Source organism: Poecilia formosa, unplaced genomic scaffold (assembly GCF_000485575.1).
Source record: "Poecilia formosa unplaced genomic scaffold, Poecilia_formosa-5.1.2 Scaffold592, whole genome shotgun sequence".
Taxonomy (NCBI): Eukaryota; Metazoa; Chordata; class Actinopteri; order Cyprinodontiformes; family Poeciliidae; genus Poecilia; species Poecilia formosa.
Genome location: NW_006800531.1, coordinates 131709 through 150938, shown reverse-complemented (window position 1 = coordinate 150938; position 19230 = coordinate 131709). Strand labels below are relative to the sequence as shown.

At 41.7% G+C, this 19230-nt stretch overlaps 1 protein-coding gene across 3 annotated transcripts in view; it reads right to left on the bottom strand.

Moving 5' to 3' along the window:
• The window catches only part of LOC103129920 (fibroblast growth factor 18-like), a 39003-nt gene that overhangs the window by 13087 nt on the left and 6686 nt on the right, over positions 1–19230 (bottom strand). For all 3 annotated transcript variants that reach the window (XM_007541152.2, XM_016665509.1, XM_016665508.1), the window contains one exon: positions 12840–12924. The gene's annotated coding sequence lies outside the window, so the exon portion shown is untranslated. The remainder of the gene's footprint in view (positions 1–12839; positions 12925–19230) is intronic.

The following is a 19230-nucleotide window of genomic DNA, read 5'->3' as shown; positions in this document are numbered from 1 at the left end:
ATTATCTTCACCACTTGTAGATAATTAAGCGCATTAAGTTGCTGCCATGTGATTGGCTGATTTGCTAGTTATGTTAACGAGCAACAGAAGTGCCCAATAAAGCAGCCAATCAGTGTTGTTCTAGTCCCAATTTACTTTTATGAAATCTGACAGAGTTTAACCCCTGAATCAACATACCTCTATGTGACCTGCTGCCGGTGTACACTATAGCAGAAGCCACATAACAGACTAGAAAGGTACAAAATACAGAGTGGGTGAGTGGAACATCACCTAATTCATGAAGGTAGTTCTAGATGCTTTCCTTTTTAAATGCAGATTTGCATCTAACCTATATGAAACTATCAATGCCTCTCATTCTCTGTGTTTTTGCCAACACATCTCCCTTTTTTTCATTTATTTTCTGTCTGTTCTTTTGTCTTGTTAATCTATCTTTCTTTCCAGATCTGCCCCCTCCCACACACACACACACACACACACACACATCCCCGTTCGAATTGAGCATATCGATTGCTCATGTCTTTTGCTCTGCAGCTCTTCCCTATTGATCCTCAGCAATAAGGCACACACCCACACATGCCATGCACAAACCTCCTTGCATTCACTAATCTCCCCCTTTTCCATTTCTCCCAACACAGCCTTTCTTTCAGGTACCCTAACTTTGCCACACAATTGATTCATAAATTATCTTACCTTGTGAACTCACATAAAGTGACAGGACACTGTAGATTATTTAGCATATGCCCCTAGTGTGTTGATCAGTCTTGGCAGTGATGGACATTGTGCCTTTGTGTTTCTTGCTAGACTCATTAAGGTGAAAGAGACCCGTGTGTGTCTGTAGCAGTTAGCATCTCTCGTAGGTCTAAGCTGGCGTCCTCTTTTTCTCTTTCTTCGTACTTCTTTCTGTTTGACTCAGCCTGCAGCCTTCTTCATCCTGGGAGCTGGGTCAATATTACCATTCTGTTTAGCAATTAACATCGATCAGTTCTTGTCAATATCGTCAGCACCCAGACAAAGACCCAGGGTGCACTGCGTGTGCACACTCTTTCTCTATTAGAGCTCAACAAATCCCCAAACAGCACTCTCATTAAACGAGGGCATTATGGCCTGACCCAAAGGTCACCATGCGTGACTCTGTGTTCTGGGTGACTGGAGTACAACCTAATGCAGAGCCCGGAGTGTTCTGAACTGCGGGGCCAGTTGTTGATTCATTAATGCAGTTGTGCACGCGAGTGTGGAGGTGTGCGTAAGATGTCAAGTGTAGAAACAGCTTGGCTTGGATTTTTTTTTTCTCGCACACAACCTGGCCAACAGACAACAATTACACCCCTGCTGTTAACTCTGTTTGAAATGCTGAAAACTTTAAACAGTCTGAATGCAATCCATCATGCCGGTAACACACTGTTCAGATTTGGAGCTTTCAGATGTGTCAAGTGCAGTTGATTGTGTCCAATTAGGTTTGTGTACGAGGCGTGAGCCGTGCATGCTTGGATGGGCGGGTTGGCCTGTGCATATGCAAGATCTGTGGAGGGTGAGTGAATCTTGTGGCTTTGATTAATACCTGCAGACATGGGCCCTAAACTTCTCATCAGATGTTGAGATGTCAGCCTAACAATGGTATCTGGAATAGATATCCCTGCTCCGTTAATCATGGGCCAAGTTTAAACTGTTCCCCAATGTGTAAATGTATGAGACACTTAATAAAGGCCCTTTGATGACAGAGGGGCCCATGCAAAGTTAAGGAATGTGTACAGTGTGCTTGGCTTTGAAATAAGAACCTGTTTGCCACTTGTTCGCGTCTGCAAGATGAGAGAATCGACAGCTGCAGTCAAGTGAGACCAGGAATTAATTAGCAGAGAGCAACAGTGAGCCTCGGCTGAGATGAATAGAAAAGCAAAATATTGTTTTTATTAGCGGCGATGTTGGTGGTGCGCAGCCTGCTCCCTTCTCTCTCCCTTTGCAAGATTAATCCAGCGAATATGAACGTTTGCTCGGCTTCATCCTGGAATCCGTTGCAGCTGTTGTCTCTATACATAGCCCAACTAAAGCACTGGAATAACTTTACTTTGACACTTTTAGGTTAGAGGATTTGATGCAGCTTTGGAAGCAAGTCAGGGTAATTATTCAGGCAATCTCACTTGTGCCAAACTTTGGTCATTTGGAGGAGATAATGCCTACACAGTCGATCCCCTCAATCTACACCTGCCTTTTTAGCAGCAAATGTCTCAAAACTATTTTGTGATTTAAGCCGCTTATTGTCACTGTTGTGGGTGAGGTCTAATAAAATGCTCAATAATACCAAACATCTGCTCCTTTCATATAAACCAATGTGCAGAAAACATCCAATAATACATAAAATCCAGCGGCAACACTGTCTCATCCTTGCCTCTGGGCCATCTGGCAGGACCTGTTTGTTGGAAGCTTGGACATTTTGCATCGATAAAGCGGTATGCTAAAATCATAAAGACATCAACCTTGGAAGGCACCATCTTTGTGCACCTGGTTCATAAATTATTCTCTTCAAGAACTCATGACAGGACCATGCGACCAGAGCCAACTATTCAAGAACATCTCTGCAGAGTTAAAGCAGACACAGACATGAATTTCATAAACAACAGGGACAGTCTGAGTAATACATTTGACATTTAGCTGTACAAAACTGAAGACAGATGCAACAACACTGCGACGTAAACACAGTTAAACCTGCATGATGTAGATTAAAAGCAGGCGTGACGCTGCATGCTGCTTGACACTGATTGGTGGGAACCATTTGCGGAGCCCCCAGAGTGTGTATAAGTTAATTGCTTTTGACCAATGAGGTTGTACATAAATATGCAATGTTCGGCAAGTGGATAGATGTTTGTTTAATTATGGTCCTTGTGGTTGTGTGTGTTTGGTTGGGAGTGTGTGTCGTGACCCTCAGTGACAGACTGTGTACAGCTGAGTGTGGGATTTGTGGCTCCGGCATCAATGGTTGCTGCCTGGGTGTATGCAGAGGTTTTTTGTCAACAGGGGTGTCTACCCAGTTAGGCTTTGTGTTTTGTGTATGTGAGAGTGTTATCCTGTCACTTTCAATGCACTGTGATGTGAATCGCAGATGTGGTTTGTGTTGGACGCTGGTCTGGCATGTTTTTTTTTTGTTGTTTTTTTTTCTCTTCTTGATTCATGTTCGAGTGCTCCGCAATGGAATCCATGCACATGGTAGCTTTCACTACTGTCATCCTCTCTGTTCATCTCTTCCACACTCCTGCCTTTTCACCTCCTCCTCCTCCTCCCTACCGACTGCCCTCTCCTCTTCCATCTTTCTTTTTGCTCCACTTAGTGTTGCTTCTGCGCCCTCTCGCTGTGTCCGGTTCTCCCATTCACTTTTTTCCCCCCCTCTTCCTGCCCCTTTAGCCTTGCCACCGAGCAGAGGAGGAACTGTAATGTTTATGAAACCCTTTAATGTGCTATGTAATTACCCTGGCAACACCTCCCATCATTACTCATGCCAATAAAGCACCACAGAATTGACATGTCAGTGAAAAAGAGAAAAAGGAGAATGAACGAGAGGAGCACTGCTTGGACTTTTCCATAGCTCTTCTCCTTTCTTTATTCATCTTTTTCCCCCCAGTTCTTCAGTCCAGATTTGTTCATTTATTTTGTTTTTCCTCTTGTTATTTCACTTTTACACCTACCTTGTTTCACTTCATTTCCCTTCCTTTTGAGCTAAATAACTTCTGCCAGACTTCCAGGTGGTGATCAATTACTGAAAAGCTCTTTGGAATAGCCAAAGCATTCTTAAAAGTGCAGCTATTTAGCTATTTTTGGTAGATTCCTCTGTTGGGGAAAGAAATAATTAACAAGAGGTACTGCAAATAAACAACAGCTATTGGAGAGGCATAAATAACAACACAATGAACAAGCAAGCAACTGCGGGCGTTATTTTTTTTAATGGAGTTGCAGTATTACAGAATTGTTTCTTCATCCTAAAAACATTCAACAGAAAGGTATATCGTAAATGCTACTTACAAGAACTTAGTTATTAGGCCTCTTGCTTTTCTTGTGTTGGCAATTATTGCTCAAACCCTTAGCTTTGCTTGACTTACACGGTGATTGCAATGGCCTTAACTTAAGGTTTCTTCTGCTAATGCCCGCCCCTGTACATTCACAACTCCTTATTTTGTCTGTTCTGGCAAAGTCCTTATTTATAAGACAAATATTACAACAAATTAAGCAGCAAAACAATGGGTGGGTGCCTGTCTGACGTCAGCCTGCATTTCATTAGCAATTGCTAGGCTAACACGTTCCATATGGAGAAGCCTGCAGGGTAGCCCCCTGCTGCCCAGTCGCAGCCCAGCCCAGCCTAGCGTGGCCCATCTCGACTTCGTTGCCATGGCCTGCCCCCCACCCTCGCTCTAAGTCAAGCCCCAGTTTGGACCCCATCCGGGCCCCCACCATTATGTCATTTTTAATTTGGACTTGTCACACATCACCTGACACCTACCCCGTCATGCTGTAACCTTTTGTCCTATTGGAGCAACAGGAAAAAAAAAAAAAAAAAAAAGCTGTACAGATGATTTTGGCCTCTTCCTTTCTCTCCCACTTTGCCTTTTGTTTCATTTTTTATTTTGCTCATTCTTCCTCTTTTCTTTTTCAATCTTTCCCCCCCTCACCAATACTAACTTTTTTGGCTTCTCCTGCTCTCTCTCAGTTCAACCTGTGTAATCCCACCTGCCTTTCCCTTTCTGTCATTTAGAGTTAAATTTGATGTGCTTGGGGTCATGAAACAATGAAGACTAAAAGAAGATTCTGATGACACCTCTGCGCACTTAGCCAGAAATGTTTTTTTTTCCTGACAAATGACCTGAACGAGTTGAATTATGGTGAAAAATTGGATGTGACAGTGAGATGGGAAGCAACTCATTCTGGAGAGAGCTAAATTATGGCACATGACAGGATTCCGGCGTGAGACCAGTAAATTGGTCCGAGCGGTGGACCTCTGGATAGCAGCAGGTTGTGGCAATGTCTCTTGTGATTGAGACATAAAACGTGAGGGGCGAAGAAGAGGGGCACAGATGTAGAACGTAATCCAAAGAGAAAGATTAGAGGAGACGTACAGATAAGAAAAGCTTAATGATTACTAGCAGGAGCATACACTCAATACGTAGTGAAACAAAGACATTTTTCAGGTGTCCGCTCTGATTTCAGACGAGCGCAGGTACTTGTGAGGCCTTGGTTTGTGTGCTTCAACTCTTCCAGTTTGTGTATTTGTGTGGTTGTGTATCTGAGGGTTGCTGTGCACACCCATATGACTCTCTGGGTTTCTGGTTGCCATCCCTCATCACTGCTTAGATCCCATGGGTCCCTGCTGTTGGCTCAGTCTCCTGGTCTGCTGTAAGCTCTGCATTCAGATCTATTCTATTCTTTTCTTTTGTTCAAACTATCAAAAAGACCCTGTAAAATGCTTACTTTGTAATTGACCCGCCCCATTCATAATTGTTCTCCTTGATTTTAACTGAAAGGTTGAGGGTTGTTCAAATGATTTGTGATGAATTGATTTGTAAAAGTATATCTCTTAAATCAAGTCACCGGAGTCATAGCTCCACATTGCCTAAGTAGTCAAAACATTGAATGAATCACATCACGACAGCTTCCAGAGAACCACTTATTTAAATTATTCTTTTTGGATCAATTTCTATATTTAGTTTGGTTGGTGACAAATGACTTATTATGAGGAAACTATTTTAAACGATAAACAAAGCTGGCTGCTATTGGATATAAAAGTGACAATGGGAAATAAAAAAATACTGATGAGCTTGGGGCTCTGACGAGATCCAGCCACAGAATTAGGAATGTATTGTTGCATATTTTACAAGTATGGGTCTGTAAAATGATATATTCAACTCAAACATTTTTTTTTTGCCCAACGTTCGGTCAGTAAGCGCAGACAAAGATTTCAAGAAGAGTAGTAAAAGTGAAAGTGATGAATTGCATTCTTGTCAACCACAGATTGTGTAATCAGAACATGCTATTGGGAAATATTGTCTTTGCAGCCCAGATGTTGAACAGTTAACTTTTTTTGGTTTCGTCCACGTAACCTAATAAATAACGCCACCATCGCTTGCTGGTACCCACTCTGCATGTGATGTAATTGACTTACCTGTTGCTAAGCAACAGACACAATACCCCCAAAGCATTTGTGGTGATATCCAAAGTTTTTAACTACAACCATATTTTTTTCCACTTCTGGCATTTTAGCAGTTTGTCAACTGCTCCATCAGAGAAAATTAAACATTGTATTTGTTTTATACAAATGTTAGGGATCAATGCAGGCCTTATGGCCAACCTATTCTTGGCAGGGAAGCTCGTGAGCCTGTCTCGCTGTTCTGTGTGTAAACCTTTCATCTGCGACTAACTGTGATCAAAAGAACTGTGAGAACGAAGACACAGGAAGCCGAGCAGCGATGCTTAAAGAATCTAAGCTTTCCAAGGATGGTTTGCGGCAACAGACTGGAGAGTACTTGCAAAGCACGTGAAGATAAGATCAGGCCAACAGCCGAGTATGTGACAAACTATTTAAACTTTTGTGTGGACAGCCCAATCCTCACCAGAACACTTACTTCACCCAATACAAACTTTGGATCATTAGTAAAATGAAAGAATTAGCGGACGAGTAAAACAAGCAATCGAGGAGGAAGACAGGGAATTAATGAGGAGTGTGCAAAAAATAACTTCAACTCAAGATAAGAAAACTCCAAAGAGAGCTTCAGCAAAACAATTTTAGACTTCTGTGGTCAAGGGTAAAATATTTATCAGGGTTCAAGTGAATGGACATTCAGATAGATGGATGTCCAGACAGAGCCAATGTACTGAACACATTCTTCAGTGGGTTCATTTTAGGTGCAAGATCTGCATCCTCCGTTCCTCAGCCCAGCCACACAAGCCTTCCACACTCCCTTAGTCTAAAACAATCCCTGTCACATTTCAGGTTTCTTATTTGGATCTTAGTTATGTATCTTGGTGATGATCCTCTGTTGGACACAACCATTATCTCCACCTTCTTCCTTCTGTGTCCCTGTTCTGATCCACTGGAGAAGGTTCCAGTGGTATGAAATCTAACATACCTTGTACTATGTGTCCTGACTACAGACCTGTTGTTCTGACACCTGAGATTACTTATCACCATGGACTGCATGCATTTCATTCGACAAATTCTCTTTTGAAAGGGGAAAGCAGGCAGGACTAGAATAGCGCTTTATCAAGTCCAGGCCAGGCGGGTGAAGTGTCTTGGCCAAGGATGCAACAACTAAGACAGACGAGGCGGGGATCCGAACTGGCACCCACTACAGAGCGAACTCCCACCACTGCCATCACTGTCCAAGATCATGTTCTTTGAATTCTCAAGGAAGCCTGATTCACCACGTCAGAAACTCCAGAATACACTTCAATGCCTAACTGTACAACAGACACCGGTTTGCGAGACTGAAGAGTCGTCTGTCTGATCAGGTAATCAGCTGTACAGAAAAACCAGTGTCTGTACTCCCAACATTTTCTATGATTATGTACGCTTCAGACTTGATATGTGTGGGCAGTGTCTTCGTCATGTATAATGCTTTGAGTAGGTGAAGAAACTCTCGTCTTTTCTAGTCTGAAGATTTTCCAAAACAATCAATTTCTCATTGCTAAAAAGTACCTTGTAAAGAACGAGTCTTCACTAGAAGTATCCACACGAAAGCACTGAAAATGACAACCATTCCTATAAATCCTAGCTATTAAACTGAACCTTATCAGTTTTGCATTTGTAATGCAAAACTACTACATAATGCAACCTAAAACCCATCTTTATTCACATAAAGACCTGTAACCACATAAAGATAAGGATTATGTTGAGTGTTATGCCAGAGGAGCAGCTATAATCAGGGACATAAAAGTGTCTATTAGTTATATATGAAAACCCAATTATGCCATTTCAATATATTTTCTGATTTGAACCCATTTCAGAAAAAAATTGTTTTCTAGGGGTTCTTGAAACAATATTTCTGTCAAAATTCAAGGTTAAGAAAGTATTAATAATAAAACATTTGTGTACTTACAAAATAGTGCTTCCATGTGCATGGCATTGTCTGTTCAGAGATAATCCAGTTTTCTCAAAAGAACTATTTGAAGTGCAAATCTCCATTTGCGAGGACTTTTTGAATTGGATAAATCTGTCCTGTGATTTCTCTATGTTTTACAGATGAGTTCTTCCTCTGGCAGTTCTCTAACCGTATTAGTTTTACATGTTTTTCCTATCTGATTCTCAATGTGTACAAAAAAAAAGTTTCTGTGTTCAAGAAGAGACGATGAAGTCGTTCACCGTCTCAGCTAAGCAATGAATGAGAAACAGAACTGCAGCCCTGTTTTTCAACCAATAACTGTCACATTATACAAGCTGTATTTTCACCAATCAGCTAAAAATTACAAAGCTCCCCATGTCCAAAGTAGTGAGACTGGCTTATAAAATAACAGTGGTGCTGTGGTAAATGCCAGAGTGACAGCACAAGACACTTGTTTAGCGTGTGATTGCACAGTGTGCACAGTAACTGCTTCTCGTGAGCTTTTTTTTCTTCTGTATGTGTATATTATGTACCTGCCTACACGTCCTCGCTTCACGATCAAGTTATTTGCTTGCCTTTTCTATTGAACTGGGCATAAGTGTGTGTTTTCAACGTGTGATTGTGTGCTCTTTGTGGGGTTGTTGGTGTTTTATGCCGGTTAGACGTTTATGATCAGTATTTTCCGGCTTGCATGACTTAGCGTGTGAAAATCCATTCACACCCAACATAAACACACACATACACACATGCTCCTGTTAATGGTGTGGATCTTGATGATATTCCATGTTGTGTCTTTTACTGTATGGTAGTCTTGGTAGCAATGCCGTGCGGGGGGAGTCAAGGCGGGCGTGTGTGTGTGTGTGTGTAACTGTCTTCATTTGTGAGTGCAGCTGCATGTCGGTGTGCATGGAATGAGTGTAAAAGACATCAGACACCACCGTTAATGGGCTTAATCAATGACAGATGAAATTCCTGTTGTTTTTCTCACCGCAGCACTGTCTGCTCCAATAGAAACACGGCACAGAATGTGCACTGAAACTCATGGGGATGACTGAGGTTGGAAATCTCACTTATGCTCTCAGCTACCATATACCTACACACTCACACACACCCCCACATGTATATATTCACAAACTCTGCGAGGTAAGGCTCCGCATTGCTCTGAACCTGCTAGCATTTTTATTTATTTTTTGCTCTGCTGCAGAGTTTACGGCTTTCGTGAAATATGCATATCACAGATAAACTGCGCAAATGCTGCTAACACACACGTCCCTATATTCACATGCACACGCATACACTTGCCAGAGTCCTCTCTGTGCTCCAGCTGGGGACCCAGCTGCAGTGATGTCATTGCTTGCTGCCACTTTGCTGATTGTGACTTTTATTGAAAGCAGAACACTTTGATTCAGCTTCAAGAGCAGTCACTCTGCACAAGCTCTAAAATAGATTGGATTCTGCGTGCCCCTATACACACAAGAGCCGTTGCTCATGTCATCTGCATACATGCGTGCGCAACAGGCATCGGGGTTGGACTGTGGGGGCCAAATCGCAGAAAGGCTGCATCCCTGCAAACTTGATTCTGTCAAAGTGAGGGATGAAAAGAAAGAAGTAGAGAGTGGAAGAGGTGGGAGCATAGATTAACAGTTAGCTCTTGGAGAGATAAGAGAGGCAAAGTTACGCAATGAGGAGATGTCTCCTGTTCCTCTCCAAGCTATCACCAAACACATTTCTTTGTCCCTTAAGAATGTAAGTTTATGGCAATAAGCATCCACACCAACCAGACTGAAAACCCTGCGTATTCACAGCTAAAAGCCATTTTATCTGAACTTCCCTTCCAATATTAATATTTGATTTAAAAAAACTGCATTTTTTCAGTAAAAAGGTTCCGTAAAACTCCACAAGACCTGCAAAGATATGAGAGGAGGCCCCAACAGTTTCGCCACATTGCGTTCCATCTGGAGTCGCCTTAGTTCCCCTCTTTTCTTCTGCTCATGTCTTTACTTCATGTCCTTACTGCCAGTGGCACAAAATTTAAGTTCTCAGCCCTCCATCAACTCCTCTACAAGGCGTTTCTGCCCATTCATGTCCCCAGACCCCATTCGTTTTGCCTTTTTCTAAACCTTTTCACTGTGTCCCTTTCACCGTCCCCCTTTCTCTGCCCCCCAGCCTCAACCCTCCTCCTCCTCCTCTCCTCTGTCTTGTATATACTCGTCTGTTGGCATGTCCTCTGTCTTTCCAGCCTTTGAAGGCTTTTCAGGCTGCTAATAAAAGACAGGTCCCCACCACAACAAAAGGGCTCAGCGCTGCCTTTGAATAAACAGTTTATTTCGCTTTTATTTTTTTTTCTCTTTCTCTCTCTCTCTCTCGCTTTCTCTCTCTCTCCCATCACACACCCAGACCCCCGTGCCTCACCCTCTCCGCCCCCGTGTATGTTTTTTTCGCTCTTGGCTAAGGGGGAAATATGTGCACTTGCTATGTTTTTTTTCCATGCGATCACAATGCTCTGGAACAGATTAACAGAAGACAGGGTAGGGATTGAGAGGGATGAAAAAGAGCAGGAGAGGCAGAAGTAGAAGAAAGCAGGTAACTGTGGCAACCTTGGCCCCGTCCGTCAGTTCGTCACTCAATCTGGCCGATTGTATCCTTGCACTGACCCACAGTATGTTGCATTTCGGGACACACATGCTCACCTCCCGTCTCAGCACCTTATCGCCTGTGCGCTGCCGTGCACTCCTACAAGCACCTGTAGTCTGTACACTGAAGCAAACTCCCTAAACCACATTAGTCCCTGTGTACACTGGCAACACCTGGCTTTTCCCAGTAGGGTTCAAATAAACATCTTGTTGAAGAGAGACCTGTTTTGTTGGATAAACTGGAACAACCCAGCTTTGAATCCGAGCATAATCCACCACATCCAGAGAAATCACGTCAAAGTAAAGTTGACAATTTGTCCTGTTTACATGTGTAGGAATATTTCTCTGGCTAGAAAGCACTTGTTAGGCACATTTGAAAAGGCGTATTTTTCCCCCAGAATGTAAATAAGTTCTCAGTTTGTTGGATCTGGACCCGCTGCGGTCCCGCAAGCTGGAAAGACACTCCACTACTGAATGAAGCCCCGACAGCTGGGCCAGGAGCAGGCTGTGCAGGGCAGCATGATCGCTCCAGCAGACCTAGACAAACATAAATATGCTTCAAAATACTTGAAATTCTTAAGGTGAGCCTAAATTTGTCTTATCAGACACGGCTAAACATGGATGAAAATCACCCGATAGATAATGTGTGTGTGAAACATTTGAATTTATGTGTTTTCAGGAGCTCGAGGTGAATTCCATCTCTCCCCTGCCTGCGTTTGTTTCTCTGCTTGTTCCAACTCCAGAAACGGAGGCCCAAGTGAGACTGTAGCAAAACTGAACTCTGATCTGGAGCAAACTCACGGCCCCACTGCTTCACACCCCTTTTCACAGTGCCAGCTTGTTGCCTGTTTCAGGCTCATCCTCTTGGCTTCTTCTGTTTATCACCTACCTTTGCCTTCCTACTCCCTGCTCTTTTTCACCCTCTGACTCCTTCAGTCTTATTTTCTATGGAACAGGCAGGCTGTGGTGCTGTAGCCCCAAAGCTCAAAGTAAATAAATGGTCATTTTTCGGCCTCTTTCTCTTGGAAGAAGAATAACAGCTCGATGAGAATGTGTGTAAAGGTTTGTGTCAAGCATGTGTGTGTGAGCACATTTGTGTGCCAATGTGTACATAACTGTGTACGTATGTGTGTACAAAGCAGCAAACCACAGGCTTATTGGAGCTATTAGAGAGCTGGCTGAGCTGCTCAGCATAGCTGCACCAGATGGGCAACTAGGAGTAGACTCCGAAAACACACACTTTATACATACATGAGCACTTTTACAGAGACACATGGTGCGTATTAATGCTGACAGAATGACAGAAGGAATATTAATACCTACAATGCACACATGCGCATAAACAGACTTTGAAATGTATGCAAACAAATTGATTGCACAAGCATGCACTTGCGCACAGCTGGCACGCCGCGTCTGCCACGCGCTCCGCCGCGACGCTCCAAGTGAGTGATGGACGGCGTGAGGGTGAGGAAGGACGACACAAAAGAGCATCCCTTCATCTCTGTCGTTCAGCTAATCCTTCTCTTCTGTCACCCATTACGTCACTCTACCTCTCGCCAACACCCTCCAAACTCTCATCCTGCTCTGTGCGTCAGTCTCTTAACCTTTGCCGTTAAAGCTTTTTTTTTTTGTACTTTTTTCCACAGAGATTCATCTTGGTTTCTATTTCCCTCTCCTTTGATTCTTTAGTTTGAAACAAGAATATTTAGTTTACGTAACAAGCACGGCCACTATGACTTGCAAAAGTATTCATATCCCTGTTGAGCCGGCATGTCGTCCTTTTCGCATTTTAATGAACAGCAACCGCAAAGGTTTTATTACATTTTACAAGGATTTTATGTTGTGGATCAATAAAGGAAAGTGTTAGGATCATTTACAACAGAAAAAAAGAATGGCAAATTCCTGTATATTCACACAGTGACAACATTATGCTATGGAGATGCATCCTTCAACAGCTTCTTCTGCTAATCTGTATAGCTGTGTCCATCTTCACATAAACTAATGACTTTCTGATACCTAGCATGTGATCTCAGTTTCTTCATCCATACTAAAAAATATCAACTTTTACGCTACCACCCACTTGTTTCACATGATGGCGTGTTTAACCCCTAACCAGAATTGTGGCGTGTACCTGAGCCTTGGGTCTCAGAAAAAGCTGAGTGAAGACTTGGTGGACTGCTTTGTGGCACAGTGTGGAAACAATCCTCTCATCTTGACTGTAAACAAAACAAAGAAGATTATTGTAGATTTCACACAGCAAATTTGGAAGTGTCAGATTTCCTGTGCAAGTGTTGTATGTTAAAAATACAGTGTTAATTCAACAACATGAGTGTTAGTTTCCCTAACACTCACTAAAGAGTTCCAAAGAGTTAAACAAAAAGCAATCCAATCCAGTGTTGATTTCTAAATTAACTCCAACAGTCTAAATCAACACTCAGTCTTGTGTTGATTTAGAAAACATCAGACAGTTTCTCCCACAATTGTAACATATTTGTGACATCACATCAGTGAAGGAGCAACAGATAGGGTAGGGGTTGCAGCAGGACCCAGGCCAGGACCTACAGGGGTCCAACATGGGAGCAGGACATGCCTTTGGGGATGCAAATTTTCTTTATAACATCTGATAAGAACTGTAAAAGGAGAGCCCTCTCCTGTTGAAAACTGTCTACGTACCCCAGTAGGTTATATATTAGGGTGCCCAGTTGTTGACTCATGGTTGCTAAAAACCTTACCAGGCTGACTGCTTTTAATTTCTTTAGTAATTATTTCTGAATTGTATGCTTTATCTTGTAAACCAGGTGGGCAAAGTAATTTGAATGAATATGACAGTGACACACACAGGTGAGTCTGATTAATTTTGCTCACACTACTTTTTAAAATATTTATTTATTATCCTAATGTTTCTGCTATATTTCTTGTTTTTCCTTCCAGGCTGGAAGTCTTCCTCCTTCATGTTGGCGAAAACAAGAGCAGCACCAAAGACACTTCACCATCAGTGATCATAAGACCATCCATGGCCGCTTCCAATGAACTTTCAAAGCACACTTGACCTTCAGTACAAAGTACCATGAATGAATGACCTTTGTTGTATATTGCCGTCAGTGCTGTTTGATGTTTTTAAATAAAAGTAGATTACATACTGCAACTGGTGCTGGTGTTTTTGTAGCATCTGATGTGGCATCTAATGTCTTAAAATGAATTTTGGGATTATTGATGGCCAATACTTTTTTGGTGGGGAAAAAAAGGTTTTAATTGCTCTAGTGGCTTTTATTTGGTAGTAAATTGACAAAAAAAGTGAGTAATGAGAGAAGGGGAAGACCAGGAAGTGAACCCACGACAGCCACATTGAAAACTAGAGCCTTCATATGTGGGTTGTGCTTAACCCCTGCGCCACCACAGCACACCCTGCCAATAGTATGTCAAAACTCAAATTTCTATGTTAATATATAATTTACACCGTTCTGTGTTAGATTAACACGTTCATAGTGTTAACTTTTGACAATATACACTAGTGTTGGGTAGATTAACACTGAAGTGTGTTTGATTTCAACTACTGTGAGTGTTGGTTCAATTCTATCACAAATAACACTTTCAAATGTGTAACTTCTACACCATCCAGAGTGGACCAATATAGACACTTTCAATGTGTTGAATTTAACTCTGTAGGAGTTGATGGAACACCTCCAAATTTGCTGTGCAGGAGAATCAGGGTTAGGTCAAGCACTATTTCCATCATGGAAGAAGAAGTGGAGGTGATGCAGAAAAATAAATACCGTGGTATTTCAACTGAGCAAGAGACTGGACTGGAGACTCAAGAGTAAAGATGTCCACAAGAAGGATCAGAGTAGACTGTACTTCTTAAAGAAGCTTAGGTCCTTCAAGGTTTTGAGCAAGACGATGTATGTCTTCTGCAAGTTTGTTGTCAAGGGTGATATCTCTTCTGCCGTCATATGTTGGGGGTCAGTAGCATCAGAGCCAGAGACCTAAAAAGGCTCAACAAGCTGATAAAGAAGTTTGATTCTGTTCTTAGTTGTATTTGGTCATAAATGGTTTTCAACGTGGAACTCTCCCATGTAAGTGAATTTTGTGATTTATTTGCACCTGCTGACATTTTTAAGTACTATATCTTTTTTAGCTTAAAGTCATATTTGTGGGTTAACAAAAAGAAAAAGTCTGTTTGTGCATTTTTTTTTATTTCAATAAGAAATACTCTGTAGGATAACGAAGCATCTGCTTCTACTACAGTAATGACTTTCTGATACCTAGCATGTGATCTCTTCCACTATGTATTCCTGCTGTGGTAATTTGTGCAGAATGTGGTTTGGCATTATGTTGATTAAATAAGCATGGCCTCACGTGGAAAAGATGGTGACATATGTTCCAACAAATTCTGTCTATATTGTTCAGTGTTCACAGATGTGCAGCTTAGTGAGCTGCCTTCTTACTTATTCTCTATGCACTAATCAATGCATCCTCATACCATCGCAGACTCTTGCTTTTTAAACTACTTGCAGGTGGTCCATATTCACGCCAGACTATAGGGTGATGTGTCCATGATGTAAGATGCAGTTTTCTAGTCTGATCCATGAAATCATTTTAAATTCGGCTCATCTGAAATGAATAACAAGTCCTGAGAACATTGATGTTCTTGGACAATTTGATCATAGTCACAGACTGTTGACTTGGTTTTGCTAATACAGCAAGTAAGTGCATTCCCTGGGCAGGTTTTAGACATTTTTAGTGAATTATTTCAGTTTTATTGCTGTAATTTCCACGTACCAGCATGTAACGGTATTCCAGAACAATTACCGTTTTTTTTCTCTCGTGGCCAACCATTGATTCAAATATTATCAAACTTTTAGTCTGATAAAACCTTATTAAAATGCTTCTATAGTAACACATTGTACATCTGCGATGCCAAAAGCTTTTGTTATGTGGGCCAAAAAAAGTCAAAAATCTATATTTTTTTAAACTAAAACTAAAAAAAAAATTGCATTGTGGTGATCTTTTAAAAAACTGTTCAATAACAAACTAAGCATGTTAGATGAACACATTTTTTGGAAGAAATTTATGTGTAAATCATTGTATACAAAACTTCATTATGGTTATGCACATTTGCCTTTTTAAAGGAAATGTATCGAATTTGTGATTTTTTTTTTTGACTCAATTAAAAATATTAAAATAAAAGTATTTTTATCTATAAGAACAGGAGTAGAGTCCCTCTTTCTTTGAAAATGCTTGCTGTATTTAGATAATTTTAATAAAATCAGCTTAAAACATTGAGCGCCAATATCTGCTTATTAGTAAAAAGTCAATGGATAGATATTGACTTTTACATCTTATTATTAAATAGTTCTTATTTGCTAAGAAATCATAGAGAACAGCTCATTGTTTTTATGATTTCAAAACCTCACTGTATACACTCTGCGGTTGTTTTAATCAGTCACGTTTGGCTGGGTAGTTAATAACACATTATTCACTGATGTGAGAAAGTCGGATGAATGTATTGTTTCCATTTACCTTTACTTTTTTAAGAAATACTGACAGAGAAATAAAACATTATCTTCCAGTGACTTAGGACACCATTTCAATCCCTTGAACATTTTCACATTGTGTTACAGCTACAAACTTCAATGTATTTTATTGGAATTTTATGAGGTTTCCAAAGTGTTGTACAAATCAAAAGCAGAAAAGTGTCGTGCACAATTGTTCACAGCGCCACCACCTCCCCACCTCCCTCAGAATCAGTAATGTGCAGAGTGTGTAAACTCCAGTTCTTCAGTTTTGTTGTGTGGAGCTTCCAGGTGTGTCTCTGGTTTTACAGAACATAATTAAGTAACTGAATTACGTCCTCCTCATGCAATCACGATCTACAGAGTCTGGGGCAGTCTGACCGACGCGAGGCTACCATCTACCACCATCAGGCAAGGTGAGTGAAGAGTCCTGCCCAAGGACGCAACAACTGAGACAGATTGAGCGAGCTCTTACCACCGTCACTGTTATTTTAATAGCAATGTTTCCATAAGCCCTATGCAATCTGAGTTCATTTAATCCTATAGTCATATTCAATAAACTGATATGTCCCAATGAATACAGTTAGTCATATTGAAAGTACCATTTCAAAATAACGTTTAAGCCGGTATAAAAGATACTTGTCATTAAACCCACATTTTTGTTTTTAAAAATAGTTGTTTTATTGGTCTGATGAAATTCCGTAATTTTAAATGTTGTTTCATTACCCAAGTGGAAAATCAACATAATTAACAGAAATAAAGGTTTTCAAACAGCAAACTGTGTGTAATATAATGTGTTTTGCTCCTGTAATAAATGAACTTTTCAGTAATATTTTAATTTCTTGAATGAGTCTGTAACAGCTTTTAATTTTTCTCCCCCAGAAATCACAACAGCCTGTGTTGAGTTTCTCATTTTCTTTGAAATGTTCCCTTTTCTCTCTCTCCCTGTTAGCCAGCAGGAATTTACTACTAACTGGAGTGTTACCCCAGCAGCTCTCCCATTTGTCATCCATCAGGCGCAGCAGAGTTATTGGAACGTTGCAGTTGTGCTTCTCGTGGCGTGGATGCGGCCGGCGGGCACGTTCTTGGGGTTGCAGTAAAACAAGCGTCTAATGACACCCCCTGTAACCACAGCAAAAGGAAGGGGGGGCATGCATCACCAGTGCTAACCCAGGAAATGCCTTGGTTGGCCGCAGGGTAATTGGGACTGTCCCATATAATTTGGGCAGCAAAGCAGGCAAGTTTGGCCAGAACTCCTGCACTTGTCTCTCCCTGGATGTTGGTCAACCGCACCGCGCCATATAATTGATAAAAGGAACGGAAAGGCGGACTTTGAGATAAGCTTTGAGTTTGGAAATTTGGAGGGGAAAAAGTAGACAAAGAGTCTGATTTGAAATAAAAACTACAACTAGAAAGCAAAGGGAACCGTGGGACGTTGCGCAGATTAGAAGTTTGTTCTCTTAGATCTGCGTGTATATCCAAATGTCACAGCAAGAGTTGAGAAAGTGAAGAGTGCCGCGTATATGGTGGGCATTATTTTTCCCTCGGCAGGTTCTCCTATGCTGAGGCAGATGGAAAATAGGAAAGGGGAGCAGGGGGGAATTCAGCTTAGTCAGGTCTTCTGGTGCGGCAGTGTACTCATCGCGGAGCGTGTGGATGTGTGTGTTTTCTCTTTCTGTCAGGTCCTCTTCACAAGCACCGCTCACTCTAAGTGAGGCAGACAGCTTGAAGACTAAAGAGTTCTTGTGATCGGGCCTGAAACCACAGGTGTGTGTGCGTTTGTGAACAGACGCTAGTATCTGCATTGGGCGCGCACATTTTCGCTGTGTTTCTGTTTGGTTATATGCAACAGTTGTTGAGCATCTTTTGTGTTTCAATGGACAAGTATGAGACAGGTTATGTATTTCAGTGTGTGTGTGTGTGTGTGTGTGTGTGTGTGTGTGTGTGTGAGGGGGGAGGTTTTGCAGTGTGTGTTTCAGCTAAATCTCACTAAATACATAACTGTGCACCGAAGTGTGTTTAATGTCTCTGTTCTGTGTTTTTGATGGCTGCTGTGTTATACCTGTCTGCCCCTACAGACTTTACTCGCATTAGTGGCATTAGACGGGCTTGTTCCGCATGTTGTCTGTGTGTGTGTGCTCTGTCTGCATCTCCTTCACGTGTGTTTGTGAGCTCAAGGAAGAAAAAAAAAAGAAAAGAAAAAATGTGTCTGCTTACAGCACAGGCTTGTGTGTGAGCATGCATATAGAAACGTGCAAGAATGTATGTGCGTATTTCAAGCTTTAGGGGTCATGGGCAGGTCTTCATCTCCTGCGACCAGACCAGACAACAAGGAGGGAAGTGCCTTGCTGTGGAGCAGACGGCAGCAGTGTGCTGTGTGGCTGTCTCTGATCTGGGACATGGCCTTGGGCAGCAACTAAATGAAAAATGAAACCGCATGGCGGTGGGGTGAAATGTTTGTAAATCGGACACTGACTAAATCATGCTAAATGCAAAAACAAGCAGGGAGAATGCTTCTCAGCAGATCCCCAGCAGAAGAACAACCCCCTGAACTGCTTTTTTTTTTTTTCTTCCCCTGCCTTGTTCTGGTCCCAGTCCAAAACCAGTCTGCTCCGCACAAAAGCAAATCCTCCACCATTGGCCTCCCTTTATTTACCTTTGCTTTGTTTTCGCGATTTATCAGAATTAAGGGTTTTCAAGCTGAGTTTATGGTCACAATTGAATGCAGTTTTAATGTCAATAAACAACATATTTAGCAAGTCTTGTTGTTCTTCATCCTAGATTCTTGCGTAACGGTAATATGTCTAACAAAGCACAGATGCCGCATTAGCCTGAAAACATCTGCGTTACAGAGGGAGAAAGACATGGAGACGGACGTTTTAAGAATGTCCCAAACGTTTGTTAGGCCATAAAAACACACAACTTCAGGCTCATTCAGCCATAGAAACACACTGACCTTTGCCTGGACAAAGCTGTCATGTAATGTATGTCTTTGGGACATCGGGTGCT